This window comes from Chrysemys picta, chromosome 7 (assembly GCF_011386835.1).
Source record: "Chrysemys picta bellii isolate R12L10 chromosome 7, ASM1138683v2, whole genome shotgun sequence".
NCBI lineage: Eukaryota > Metazoa > Chordata > Testudines > Emydidae > Chrysemys > Chrysemys picta.
In genome coordinates this window covers 7,504,794-7,519,711 of record NC_088797.1, presented here as the reverse complement: position 1 = coordinate 7,519,711, position 14,918 = coordinate 7,504,794, and positions in this window count along the sequence as shown.

Genomic DNA, 14,918 nt, shown 5'->3' with positions numbered 1-14,918 from the left:
AGTCAAGAGTTGAATGACTTTTTTTCAGCATCATTCCTACTCACTTTGGACTGGGAATATATCTACAGCAGAGCAAAATGGCATTTCTCAGCAATGTGTCATAATGATTAGTTGTATCAGTGTCAGAATTTTGCAAGAAATACAGTAAGTTCAATTCTATTGTCAGGAGTGCTGGCTCACTGGGAAACATTTGTAACTAAAACTGTTGTTCATTTGCAGACTCTCTAAGAAGAATGAAGCCTTGACTGGAAATATGCTGAAAAGCTGCTGTTATAAATTTGACATAATATGCATGATGGGGATGGATAGATCATTGTTCTCAAGGTCTGGCAAATAAAAGCAATGTTGTGGAGCTAGAAATACAGGGAAAAAGAAACATTGTTCTACAGGATATGTTTCAAGTAGGAACCAAGTCTGAAACAGCCGTGTATTTTATTTGTGATTACACTGAATAATAAGGAAGGCTTGCATAGAAAACTTCTTGTACCTTGGAAAACATATAGATTTTTGTTCTAGTGAACTTCTAAGAAAGTTTCTAAGGAAGAAACATCAGCATGGAATTTTTGCTATGTTTTGATATTCAAAATATTTATTAAAAGATATTTAAGAAAGAAGCGTAGAAAGCCCAACCATTGTAATGATTAAACAGCTCTGAAGCAAAGTTCAGTAATAACCCTACAGGAAGAATAGGCACTAGATTGGCCTCAGGTGATCTGACTTCTGTCCTTGGCTCTGCCACAGACTTCCTGTGTGATCAGGAGCAAGTCACTTATTCTCTCTGATCAACATTTTCCAACAGGTATTAGATGCCCAGCATGAGATACCTTAAAGGGCACTGGTTCTCAGAACAATCTGAACACCTGCCCATTGAAAATCAGGCCTTTTTAAGATGTCTCAGGTTGGGCACCCTAAAATTGAGGCATCCAAAATCACTAGCCAGTTTTCAAACTGTAGGCCTTAGTGCCTCAGTTCCCCATCTGTAATATGGGGATGATAATATATCTTTTCTCCTACCATTTGCCTGTCTTTTCTATTTGACTGTAAGATCTTCGAGACAGAGGCTGTAAATGTGCAATGACTGCCATGTGAGGACCCTGATCTCAGTTGGGTGCTACTTTCATAAAAATAACATAGGAACAGGGAAAAGTGAGCAATGTTAATGGGAACTGTACCCAGGTAAATGAAGTCAGAACTAGGACTGTGGAATTCTGGATCATTATTGTTGCTCATTGTAGTATTTTTTTTATGAGGGAAAGAGCGCTGTTGATTTCAGATCCATATTGCTGAGCACACAACACACACGCTTTTGCCAATGCACAGCTAGAGGCTAGCTCATCATTCTGAGCACATTGCGATACGTTGTGACAATATATGAGGCCAAATTGTAGTTTGTCATGTAGCACTATAAATTGCTGGCAAATTAGATATTTTTCAGGTGATGCAGATTGATCAATATCTGTCTTAAAAATCTTAGCAGTGGGTGTTCTATTTATTCTGAATGAGTCTTCTACTTCATTCTGCAGGAATCTGGAAACTCATTATACAGGAAACTAAACTGGACTGAACCCCTCCATTTTTTTCTCTGCCGAGCTTGCTGCAGTGAGTTTGTTATTCTGTCCTTCAGTTCGTCCTTTACGAAGAGACCGATGTGTGATATTTTCCAGGAGTTGAAACTTATTTTTCATCTAAGGATAGTAGGTCAGACCCTGGACTCTGTTTGAGTTTCACTTGCCACAAGATGAGGTGGCGGCAAAGTTCGCTTTATGCCTCTTTCATGGGCTTTCCCTATGCCAGCCCAGCCCCCTGAAGGTCGCTCTAAACTACTCTAGCTGCTATTAGCTCTCCAGGGTTCTTCTGGCAGCCAAGGCTGCCTGGAGTGGGGGAAGGGGCAGTTTGTCCTGGGCCCCCCAATTGAGAGGGCCCCCAAACTGAGTGGTGGTGCAACCTGGCATGCAGGGTCCTGGAATGGGGAGCGCGGCCCAGCGTGTGGGACAGGAACTGAGCCGCCGCTACCGGGTGAGTACAGTGCGGGCTCACAGTCCAGCACCCACCACCTCCGCCTCCTCTCAGTGATACACTAGGCCCTTGCTGTAACGCCCTTCGCAATAGCGAACTTTGGTCCCTGGATCCCACCTCCAGTCCCACCTGCTGTGGTGGGAACTGAGAGCTCCTCCAGCCGTGGGGCTGCCGCAGGAGGCTAACAGGTCCTCCAGCCCTGAGGCTGTGGCCGGAGCAGAGATCTCCTCTGGCCCCAGGGCTGGGGGAGCACTCTGCCCCCCACCTCCCGCTCTAATGAACCCTTTACTATACCAAACAAATGACTTCAATCCTCAGGAGTCTGTTAAAGCTGTTAACCCTTTCTTAAAACTGGAATCGGTGTGGCCCTAGGCAGTGCGCTGTGCCTGTGAGGGGTGCCGTGTAAGAACAGAAAGAGATGAGGTGTCCTGAATATTTACCCTACCGAATGAAGCAGTAGGTTAGGACAAACAAAATCTCCAAAGACTCCGTTACAAAAGTTTCAGAGAGGTTGTGAGCCCCTTTCACTGCTGTTCCATTAAGGGGTTTCTACCTTATCCCAAGATGTCTGGCCACTAATGCCAAATTAACCTGCTCACTTCCTGCTCACCAAACAATAAATAAGGGGCCAAGCATGCCGGGGGAGGGCTCCAGATTGCTCGGCACTGTCCCTGGCAGCCGAGCCCATGCAGGGAGCAGCTGCTGCTGCTTCCCAGCCAGGCTCTCTCAGGCAGAAGTGGCTCCGTCCCGCTCCCCACCTGGCTGCCAGGGAAAGCGGTCGAACGTGCTGGAGGAGAGGCGCAAGGAGAGAAGGACAAAGCCCTTCTCCCTCCCTGCCCCCAGCAGGCCCATTCTCCTTCTATGCGCTGCCTCTATGTGAGAGGACCTCCCCTCTTATCCCATGGCTGCTTACTTTGCTTAAGGGCCTCTGGTGAGGGACCCTGTCACAAACAAAAGTCACCTGATGTTAGGCAAGTTACACTTGGACATTCAGCAGCTGGGGACGTACATAAATAAATATTTCTGGCTCTCCATGACAAACATACACCGAAACAAACCTATTTCCTCTTACCTCGTTATATTTGACAGGCATGTTGATGAGGGGCTAAGGGGCTCTGAAACATTCATCAGCCCAGATAGAGCAGTAGTAACATCCTGGATCTGTGGCACTGCACGGCTTGGACACCAAGTAAAATGAAGCAGTAAAAAAAAAAAGCTTGTTTTTCCTATTTATTTCTATGCTTGGGGACTCCGTGTGAAAAGCAGTTTTTCACCTCACGGCAACATTTCGTGGAAATGTCCTGGCAACAAGCTTCAGTGAGAGTTGGCTTCATATATTAAAACCAACCACTGACATCTGTCAAATGGTTTGGCTCATATTGGCTTTGAATGAGGCCCCCATTCTCTTGACCCCAGCCTAAGGGGTTTTCTCATTCATTCTCTCACTGGTTTCTCTGCTGTGACTGCCATGAAAAGTGCTGGTGTGTGAGTGGTGGGTGTTTGTGATTTGGGCTTCCATCCATTGGTAATGAGATGAGCTCTACAAGAAACAATACTTAGATACCAAAGTGACAGGAAGGGAGTGGATGGATGGACTATATTGACCCATTTGCCTTAGGCTACCCAAGAGCCCTGCAACACTACAGAGATCACTTCAAAAACAAACAAATAAACCCATCAGCTCATTAATTTTTAGATTGCTACTTACTCAGAGCCGAAAGGATTAAAGATGGGATATTCCGAAGGGGTGACTCCTATTGAAAACTTGCCCTTACTTCTTTAGTTCACTTGAGAACTTGTCCATTGGCTCTAACGGGTGTAGGATCAGGGCCTTGGTAGGCACCTGTCTTTTTGGTGCTGACACTCGCAGTTCAATCCCAGCTGATGCCCTGGTGTCTGTACAATCTGTGTTTTGTGCCTTATACTGAGAGGCAAAGGAATCATCACAGCCATGAATCTGAAATTCTCCAGCATTTCCCACCCTGCTTCAGGTCACACCTGTGTGTGTTTTGCAGTGCAGGCCCATTTCATGCCTTATAAGAGATTTACAGGGAAAGCAAGACTCTGTGTGTCACAGCAGAATAATTGAGGGTCCTTAAATGTAAATGTTACTATGTGTCTTTGCATAATTGCCTGAAGGAAGCATGAGGTTTCCACTCAGGGAAAATCTAGAGGTTTAAAATGTAGGCATAGAGTATTTTCATATTATTAATGTCCTGCCGTATCTCTAATTTAATTACAATCAGTTAATGGCCCAATACAGGGTTTACTTAATCAAAACCTTTGAAGGGAGAGCTCAGAGATGAGATGAGGAAGATGTCTGGTTCATACAAACATTTGTACGGGAAATATGAATTCACAGATATGGTTCTCATAGCACCTTGCTGATTGCTTGCTAAATAATCTGATGATAAAACTAAACGGAGTGGTTCCTTAGCAGTAAAATATTTGTATGTAGCTGCCTGGCCACATGCCCTGAATCAAGGGCACCATCCAGGGAAGAAATGGGGTGTTTTTTCCCCTTTGGGAATGTATTTATTTCATCACCCATCTTTATGGTTACTTAGTATGCAGTTACTGAAGGGTTATGCTAAGCACTTCAGACAGTAATTAGATGGGAAATTTGAGGACAATTACTCTTATGCACAAATAAAGGCTACCCTATAGTCTACCTGAACAGCATACACGGGGTCATAATTACTTTCTCTCAGTAACATCACATACATTTTGCATACCCAGATGAGATGGGGAAGGATCTGTATTTTGCACTCTAACCAATGAGCTGTCTGCGTGGGGGGGATGAAGGTCACCTTGCAACAACCAAGAGCAATTATCTGAAAGGGTTTATATCTGTGTCCTCTTTCTTTATATTATTCTCGTAAGCTGCATTTTTGGCATCACTTAGAAGCAGGGAACATATCAAACCTGCATATGTCAAATGCTATTGACATCAAATACCTTTCATAGAGCCCCAAGTCTCTTGGCGTCTTTTGAGCTCTGCACCCAGGAAAGTGGCTTGTCACAGATGATTTTTCCAAGTGAGGAAGCATGTGGCATAATGAGACAATGTAGCCCCAGCATACACCTTCCAACTAGTTTCCCTACTGTTCAGACTCCAAACATGAGCCCGCATAGTAATTAGACCATAAAAGCACTGTGGATACAATGCATGTACACACCTTATTAGTAAACCCTTTATATACCCCCATTACAATGCTGCAAATCTATTTTCTGTCCTCATACCCTGCTTTTGTAAGCCAAGCTGATTTTTAAATCCATCTAAAATGACGTGGGTTTACCACTGCTTATTTGTATTTACAGTAGTGCCCCAAATGTGCTAGGTGCTGTACAAACACATATGGATACCTGGAGAATCTCACATCTGCTTGCTAGTCATTCTGAGTGTGCTACAAATATGCATGACATATTACGGTAGGAAGCCAGTGCACCTCAAGGTTTTATATTTTAAGAGCTGTCCCGAAAGCCTATTAAAGACAATGGCAAAACTCTCGTTGGTTTTAATGAGACCTTGATTTGGCCCTAAAGAATAAAATGTGTCCTCCCTTCTCTCTGGAGTCCTAGGAATGGAGGGGAGAGCTCTATCTGGCTTCTGCCTGAAGACCTATTGGGGCAGTTCTCTGGTCTGTGTTATACAGGAGGTCAGACTAGATCAGGGGTCGGCGACCTTTCAGAAGTGGTGGGCCGAGTCTTCATTTATTCACTCTAATTTATGGTTTCGCGTGCCTGTCATACATGTGAAAGTTTTTAGAAGATCTCTTTCTATAAGTCTGTGATATATAAACAAACTATTGTTGTATGTAAAGTAAATAAGGTTTTTAAAATGTTTAAGAAGCTTAATTTAAAATTAAATTAAAATGCAGAGCCCCCCGAACCAGTAGCCAGGACCCGGGCAGTGTGAGTGCCACTGAAAATCAGCTCGCGTGCCGCCTTCGGCACGCGTGCCATAGGTTGCCTACCCCTGGACGAGATGATCACAATGGTCCCTTCTGCCTTGGAATCTCTGAATCTGTTAATCTATGAACTAAAAGCTTAGTTCATCGAGGCACTCAAGTGCCTGCTTAACTTTAAGCCAGTGTCAGTTAAGTCAGTAGGACTTAAGTATGTGTCAAACACACGCACATCTGCTCTACTGAATCAGGGCCCAATTGTGGGTCAGGTGTCATCAGTCTCAAAGCAGCTGGGAAGAGGTGCCATTTAGGACACTTTTTTTTGGCCATTTTCCCAAACCAGGACCCAAGATCTGGTCCCCACCCTAGTCTCCTGGCCTGACTTCTACCATTCTCGAGGCCACCATTCCGCCACCTGGATGAGTCCACAAGTGACTCCAAAGACAGTGGAAGTACTCTGATGCCCTCAGGCTTGGTGTGTAGTCTTACATCATCCTCTCCTTGTCACAGCGAGGATACCACCAGGCAACATGCTCTACAGATATTCCACTCCAATTATCCCTCCATGTGCTGCAAAGGGGAAGGGGGAAAACATGGAACGGTCAGTGACATGCTAAAAACAAGGACCCCCTACAGAGGGAATGTTTGGGGATTGGAGGGATCTGAGCCCGGGCAGATTTGCTAAACTGGTCTCACCTCTCGGAACTCCCCTGATACTACCTTAGATTAGAAGAAAACCATTTTATGGGGGTGGGGAATTGCTTTGAAGACACTATGGGCTTTTCCAGATCTGACACATCTTGTTACACTGAGCTAAGCTGCCCGGCATTACCTCAAACCAGATGTACAATCCCACACTGCCTGTCAGAAAGAAACTGCATCTGGCAGAAATATAAAAATGCAGATTTTTTTTAAAGCGCATTTTGAAAATAAACTTCCCTTAAACCTCATGTTCCACTGTATTATGTTTTTAGTGATCATTTCTGGACAGGCTGGCTGTAGATAACCTCAGCTTTCCAAGAGAGACATGCTGAGTACCCAGTGATGTGCTGTAAGAAGCACCAGGGGTTAACTGAAAAAGGCAAATAATTTCAAGGCATGGATACACATAGGTACCTGCAGTACCTGAACAGCATACTTAATAGGACTTTTTTCATCCAGACATTTCAGATATTCTACATTATGGTTTTCTTCCGTCCCTTGGTATCTGCCCTAAATAAAAAGTGTGAGGCTGAGCCTTCAGCTTTCTTCCACAGACATTTTCAATGTTCCTTTACCTTTTGGTTTTCAAAAAGAGAGGAAATTTGGCCAGTGAATGTGGCACTAGCCAATGCCTTAATAGACCTGGGTTCAATTCTCTGCTCCACCACAGATTTCCTGTGCGACTGTGGGCATGTCACTTAGCCTCTCTGTGCCTTAGTTTGCCCATCTGTAAAATGGCCAGGGTAATACTTCTCTTCCTCACAGAGGTGTTGAGGACAAAGACATCAAAGGGATTGTGTGGTGCTTTGAGATCTACTGAGGGAAAATGCTGTACAAGAGGGAGGTATTATTATCTAAGCCAGGGCCCAATCTTGAGAGGTGCTGCTACCCTCCTTTAAGGGATTGAATGTGCTGCAGTAAGAGATGCCTTAGAAACACATTAGGGCCTAGTTCTGAGTTTCCTGCTGAACATCCTCAAATCCCACTGAAATTTGGCTACCACCGTGATAGCCACCTTGGAAATTCCTAAAAGAATTCCACAATTTTTCCACCAAAAAGAATGAATATATATATATATATATGGCCAAAAATGCGCCATTTTTCAAAAATGCAAATTTTGAAACCTTTCAGAGAGTTTGCTATGTTCCCTCACCTCTCAGTGAATTCAGTGAGACTTGAGAGCACAGAATAGAGGTCCAACAGCACCTCTCAGAAGGCCTTTAGTACCTCTCGAAGATCCACTCTGATAGGTAGAATGAATCCACTAAGAGCTGAGGGTGCTCATTACCTCACAGGACTAGATCATTCCCTCAGTATTGCCGGCATAAAAACCAGCATGTGGGTGAGTCTGAAGGGATGGTTACATGTCCTTGCTTTGTATTTTAGTCTCTGGTTTCAGGACTTCTCCTAACGAGCAGCATTGTAGCACCTTTTCTTGGGCACATCTTTGAATTGCCATCACCTTTGTGGCCTAACATGACTCTGGTTCTCACTCTGGCCTGTCTCCCCCAGTCTTCGTGATTTTTTTATTCTTTGCATGTAATGCCTGTTGATTACCAAAGAATCACAGGCCTGCACAATCACGGATGGCCGACAGTCCTCAGTGATTCAGTTGTTAAATAGGATCATATGGTTGCTTTTAAATTTACTTGATTTTTTTGTCTTTGACAAAAGCAGAAACCAATTTGAAAGAGATCCAGGTACTTATGCATGTACAGATCTGACAAACATGATAGTGTCGCGTAAAGTAGATCATATTTTCTTAGTGGATAAACAAATAGTATGTTATAAGGCTCTGAGGAAAAAAAGTTTTTGTCTATTAAAGGGCTAGGAATATAATATATATTGCAAGTACTGGCAGGAGGTGGTAGTTTTTCTACAGTTTCTTTAACCTTTACTCTGGTGTCCAGCCACCTTTGCTAATTTCAGTGCTGGTTCATTTCCTGTTATCCATTTCCCTTCATATGTATAATGGTGGATGGAGAAACAGGCATATGGAAGAAGGATCTTCTGAGTTTGTTTTTGTATACGAGTCATAAGTCTTTGCACAGAGCTTTTCTGAGAGTTATTCAAGTTCATGACTGCTACATCTGTACCACACAGGTTGATACTGTTTATGCACAACAGTCCAAATGACAAACACTGCTGGCCAGTGTGAATTTGGAATGGGTATGTGTGGCAAATGATATTTGGTCCCTAATTAGACAATTTTTACAGAAATACTTGTTGAGCCTGGTTCTCCTTACGCAGTCATTACTCCATTGTATCAATACTGAGAGAGAACAGAGAGGTGTATCCAAATCTATGGCCAGGGTATCTGCAGGTAGCAGAAACAGCACCAGCATCTGCAACCATAAAATCTCAGTATTAGTTGCAGCCTAATGACTGCAAGGATGTTGCAGTAGTTGAGGTGGTGGTGGATTTCTTGGGAGACTCGTGAGTGCCGGTCCAGTGTCCTGTCCACAAGACCAGCCTTCCTCTCTCCTAGACAAATTTTAAAAAGTATACTGAGAAGTAATGATGGTCTAGATAATACTTAGTCCTGTCTCAGTGCAGGGGATTGGACTAGATGACCTATTGAGGTCCCTTCCGGTACTACATTTCTGATTCCATGATAATATTTAGGCCTGACATAGTGTTTTTCATCCTCAGAACTCCAAGTACTTTACGAATGTGGGTGACAATTACTGTTCCCATTTTGCAGATGAGTAAACTGAGGCATGGAAAGTATATCTACCTATCTTATTTCTATGGCCCTTATTGTTGTAGCATCAGAGCACCTCACCCTCTTGAATGTATTTATTCTCACAACACCGCTGTGAGGTAGGGCAGTGCTATCATCCCCTTTGTACAGATGCGGGGAGTGAGGAACAGAGAGACTACGGCCCAGATCCTCAAAGGTATTTAGTGCCTAACTCCCACTGAAATCAATGGTCACACAGGATGTGTATGGCAGAGCTAGGAATGGTACCCAGGACTCCCGAGTCTCACGCTAGCACCACTGAAAGGTCCTTCCTTTCGAAAGAGAAGTGACTTTTGGAACATCAAAAGTCCTAGGCAAAGGCCAGAATACAGCCCTGGCCTCCTGCCTCCCTAGTCCCATATGTTTCCCATTAGAACACTGCTGCCTTTCTGAGAGAAACACCCTAGTCAATTAGAATGGTAGTGTCACTGGGCCAGGTGCCATCTTTTTGTTCTGTGTTTGTCCATCCCCTAGTACAATGGGGTCCTGGGCCATGACCCAGCTGCTACCACTAATCACATAAAAATAGTGTTTTATTACCCTCCCTTGGCACTGGCGCAACTAACGACCCATGGTGCAGCGCAGTGGAGAATCAGGCCCATTTGGACGGTGTCCCTCAGGAATGTGAAATTTATACCCCAAGTCAGAACGTATAAAAACCATTGTCGTGTATTTGCGGTATCCACCATTAAACAAATGATGATGTTTAAAAACCAGTTGTGCTTGGAAGCTTTGCTTCGAGGACTTGTTGCATCAGTTATTATTAAAATTGAAGAACAATAGTTCTGCATAATAGACTTGTGCTCGGAGAGCAAGCTGCCATACTTAATATATTCATAAACAGCTACAGTTGTAGATTTCTCTTTTATATAGGTCAAGCGAGGGCAATCACTGCTGAATCAATGCATCTAACTCCTTGAATGTCCACATTTACAAAGAATACATTCCTGCTAAGATTGCTATCAGCTTTTTTTGATTGTGTCTCATCAGAGCAAATTCACATAAGGTGAGCTTTTAAAAGTAGTGATTTTCCGCTTTTCTTGACTACACGAGACAGTCAGAAATTAATGAAAAAAGCGATGCCTGTCTGGCTTATAGGCATCTCAGTTTTATTTCTGCATAAATTCTCACAGGTCAACACGAAAACAGTTCAGGGTCAAAATCTCATCTAGTCACCTAGATTAAAAACTAATTTCTCTAAAGTATATCCTATACTGAAGCTTTTTCATGCAAATAAATAGCCAGGGGCCTCATTCTCTCGTCCTTTATTAGTTGTGCATGTCATGAATTTGAACATAACATTTTGTTCTGTACTCTAATTACATGCATTATAAGGAAAAATCTATTCCTTGCGTACATATCATTAGGAGCCGTTCTGAAGCTCCATTCCATCAGGGCACCGGTCATGGTGGCTCATCCTAATATTGACAGTTTAATCTTTTTGTTTCATACAAGATTAAAAGTCGTATGATGGCCATTCCTCCATGGAGCAGGTGGCGAAGCCAATCGGAGTCAATCCGTGTCTAAGTGCCATTTCGGCACTGAAAATGGACTGCAGCTTACAAAATATATTAGATAATTATCAATCGTTATGGAAAAATAATAAAAAAAAATCATGCTGATGAAAGAGTAAATAAGGCTGCCGTTTAAAAAAAAGTTTTACTTACAGCTGTGCTGTAGCATATGCATGAGAGATATTATCTCAGTGCTGTCTAACGTATTCATCTAAGCCTAATCGTGAGCTGTTTCAATTTCCTTTGCTTTATCTCATTGTGGAGAAAGAGACTGACACACCAGGTGGTCAGCTACCTCGACAGTAATCAAAGCCTTCTTTTATCCAAAGGTAAGCACTGTCCCCTCAAAACGAGGCTTTCACTTTTAACAGACAGAGCTATGCGCTAGCCTTTTCCCCCTTATTTGTTTTCCGTTCAGAACGGGTTGAAATAATTTCCAATGAGAATATTTAACAGCTGCCCTTTGTAATGCAGAAGCCAAGATTTTCAAAAGTTGACTACTCATTGAGGAGCTCAATTTCTGGCCGCTCAATGTGCGACAATTTAAAGGGGGCTGATTTTCAGAGTGATCAAAAATCATCTTCCTTTTAATGTATCTCAAATTGGGCACCCAAAGTCATTAGTCACTGTTCAAAATTTTGACCAGAGTGAATTCTCCTCTGGAATCTTGACTTCAGTGGGGCCAGGATTTCACCCAGGGTCTCTAATTGGTTAGTTGCTGAGCTTCGGTGTGTGTGTGTGTGGGGGGGGGGGAGGTAGGAGGCAGGGGGTTTGGGTGCCCAAAATTACATGCCCTAAAGCTAATTCACACAATTTGAGCCACGACAATATTGGGCCTGGTCCTGAGTGATGCTGCTCACCTACACTTTCAGGCCTGGTCTCGTTACAAAGTTAGGTCAACAAAAGGCAGCTCACGGTGACCTAACTATGTAAGTGTCTACACTAAAATTTCACTCCTGCCGGCATAACTGCCCTGCTGCGCTGACCGAATAACTCCACCTCCACAAGAGGCGTGGAGTCAATGTCGATGTAGTTAGGTCAACACAATTTCAATGTAAACGTCGTTTGCCTTGGCTGTTACTGGCCTTCAGAAGCCATCCCACAATAACCCACATGGACAGTACAATCAACACAAGCGCTCCTGGTGGGGATACGCACCGCTGACACAAGGAGCAAAGTGTAGACACGCACAAGTGATAGCATTACTGTGGCTGTATGCCGACGTAAGTTAGGTCAACTTAATTTTGTTGTGTAGACATGCCCTAGGTCAGTGGTGAGGGTGTTCCACACCTCTGCATCAGGCCACTCTGAACAATTTAACTCTAATGAATGACGACATTCAACTGAATAGTCCCCAGCCTTGAAGACTGGAAGTCAATGGTTACTGCTGATGGTAGGTGTGGCAGAGCCCACTCGCTCCTGCCTCTGCTCAAGTCCACAAACAGCTCAAAGACCTTTACACTGGTAAAACACGTGATTCAATTTATTAATAATGTTGGCTCCCACCATCCTTGTACATCATACAGCCTTGCTCCTTCTGTCATAGGGGGCCCTCAGCTCCTGAAGCAAGCAGGAAAGAGCATTCTCTCTCTTCCTCTCTGTCTGTTCCCTCTTCCCCTCCTACTTCCTTCCTGTGCCTTTTTTGTATCCTCTGCCTAATGGCTTAATTAGCTTTCCAGCTCTCTGCCACCCAGCAAGTAGGCACAGCTCTTCTTAACGAGGTCTGTTCTGCCGTGTTAGAGTGGCACTGTCCAGAGGGCTGGCTCAGCTGTTGTTGCCCAGGACTCTGTCATAGTCATGTATCGGAATGTGAGGTTGTGGCTGACCACAGGAAAACACAGCAGGCTGTCAGATCATTTTTGAAAATATTATACTGGTGCTGCGAGGAATTTGAAAATTGTAGCTGAACAAACATTCGAAAATGAAGATGTTTGTAGGTTGTTAATGGAAGGTTTTTCAAATGGAGAGTTAGCAAGACCCACAGTGTATCCACAGTCCTTGATTTTATGTACAAACCTTGGTGAAATCTTGAGCTCTGCAGGATTTCTGGCTATGATACACCTAAGCAAGTGGGGCTAGTCATTACTCCATCTTGTGACTAGATCAATTTTTCCACAGTCACTGAGAACATCTTAATATTATTAATACCTGGCTCTCATATAGCACTTTCCACCCATAGAACTCAAAGCACTTTACCAAGGAGATCACTATTATTATGCCCATTTTGCTGATGGGGAAACTAACGCACAGCGAAGGGAAGTGATTTGTGCAAAGTCACCCAGCAGGCCCGTAACAAAGCCAGGACATTTCCCAGTCTCCTGAATCCCAGTCTAGTGCTCCATCAAATGGGCCACACTGGCTGATTTACCACCACAGCTCTTCCACCCAGGTCATCCCATAAAGACCCGTAAGGCCACCCCATTGTCCTCCTTTAAAACCCTCCTAAAAATTCACCTCTGCCATGATGCCCACAAAACATTTGACAATAGGGGCAGCCACTGTGCACTGAATGCTGTTTATTATATTAAGCACAATTGTTTTATTGTTACCCTGACCCTCCACCTAGTTTCTTTGTTTTTCTCTGCCTGTTGTGTCTCATCACATTCCCAATTGTAACCTTTCTGGGGCAGAGACTGTCTTTTTAATACCTGTATCTGCAGCACTGTGGTGGGATGTACCTGGCCCTTTCTGGCCCCCTGCTGGAGGCCCTGCTGTCCTACTACACCCCGCCCCAGGAAAAAGCAGCAAAGTTGGGTCCTCCAGGCCTGCCTAGAGAGTCTGAATGGAAGCAGCCAATCAGAGCCAGCAGGCTCGGTTAAAAGGAGCTGCAGGGCCTGAGATGATCAGTCCCTGGGTGGGACCAGCGGGGCAGGGTGATCCACTCGGGCTAAAGGAGCTCGACTGGCTGCATTTACTGAGCTTGGGAGAGAAAGGGCCTGAGTTCTGTAACCCTAAAGTAATGTGTGAAGGTAAAGAAACTAGGTGGGCAGAAGGCCAGGGAAGCAGCAGCAACCAATTAAAGACGCCCTGGGTTGGGACCCAGAGTAGTGGGTGGGCCTGGGTTCTCCCACTAGCCAAGTGGCCTAAACCCCAAGAAGGGGACAAAGCTCCTTTAGAAGCCTGAGGAAAGGGCTGGATTAACAGGGCCCAGAGAGTGGGCTGAAATCTCTGGTGAGAGCAGTTTGGTGAACTCTTTGCTACCCCGGAAGGCGTCCATTTTTGACTGAGAGACTTGTCTGGAGGGCTGAGCTATTGAAGACTCACCTAGCGAGGTCAGCAACCTACAGGGGGGCCCTAGGAGTGGGGAAAAGATTGCAGTACCACAGCCAGCTGCAAGGAGGCACTCAAGAGGTGAATGCCCCCTGTTACCGCTATCTATCCCAGTGGGGCCCTAATACCTTACTGAAGACTCTAGGCCCTCTTGACATTTGACTAATAATAAATAATGAACTGTCCTATTTCTGGCTATAATTCACCTTGGGGAAGAGACAATCAGGGCTATTTTCCTCTTCTTTCGTTTTTAATAATTTTCAGTCCGGTATTAGGCATGTACAGTCTAGCACACAAAAGGAGAACTGAGCTCTTTAAGGGTTCTCATTACGTAAATCCATAGGTTCTCTGTGCTTGTGCAATGTCAAAGCACATGCAACTAATCCAAACTAATGGCAAGATGCTTCATTAGTTACTTTCCCAATATGGGCCGTATTCAGTAAGGATCAGGTGCGATATCTTAACATTAGTCCAGGAGACGCTTTCATTTCACACTGAACATGCTAGAAGAAATATTCTGGCTACAATTATCCCAGCTTTGATCTTTCATTTGGCTAAAGCAGCCTGAAAGGTCAGTACTCACTCCATGTTTACACATTACCCCAGATAGGAGTGGCTATTATCGAGGCAGAATGGTTTCTGCTCTCTAGCAGAACGGCAGTTCTTGAGTAAATGAATTGTGATTGGATAACCATTGGTTGGTAGGGACGTTTCTGAGGAAAGGAGCTTTTTGACAGAATTTTCAAACTAACAGAACACGTCCTT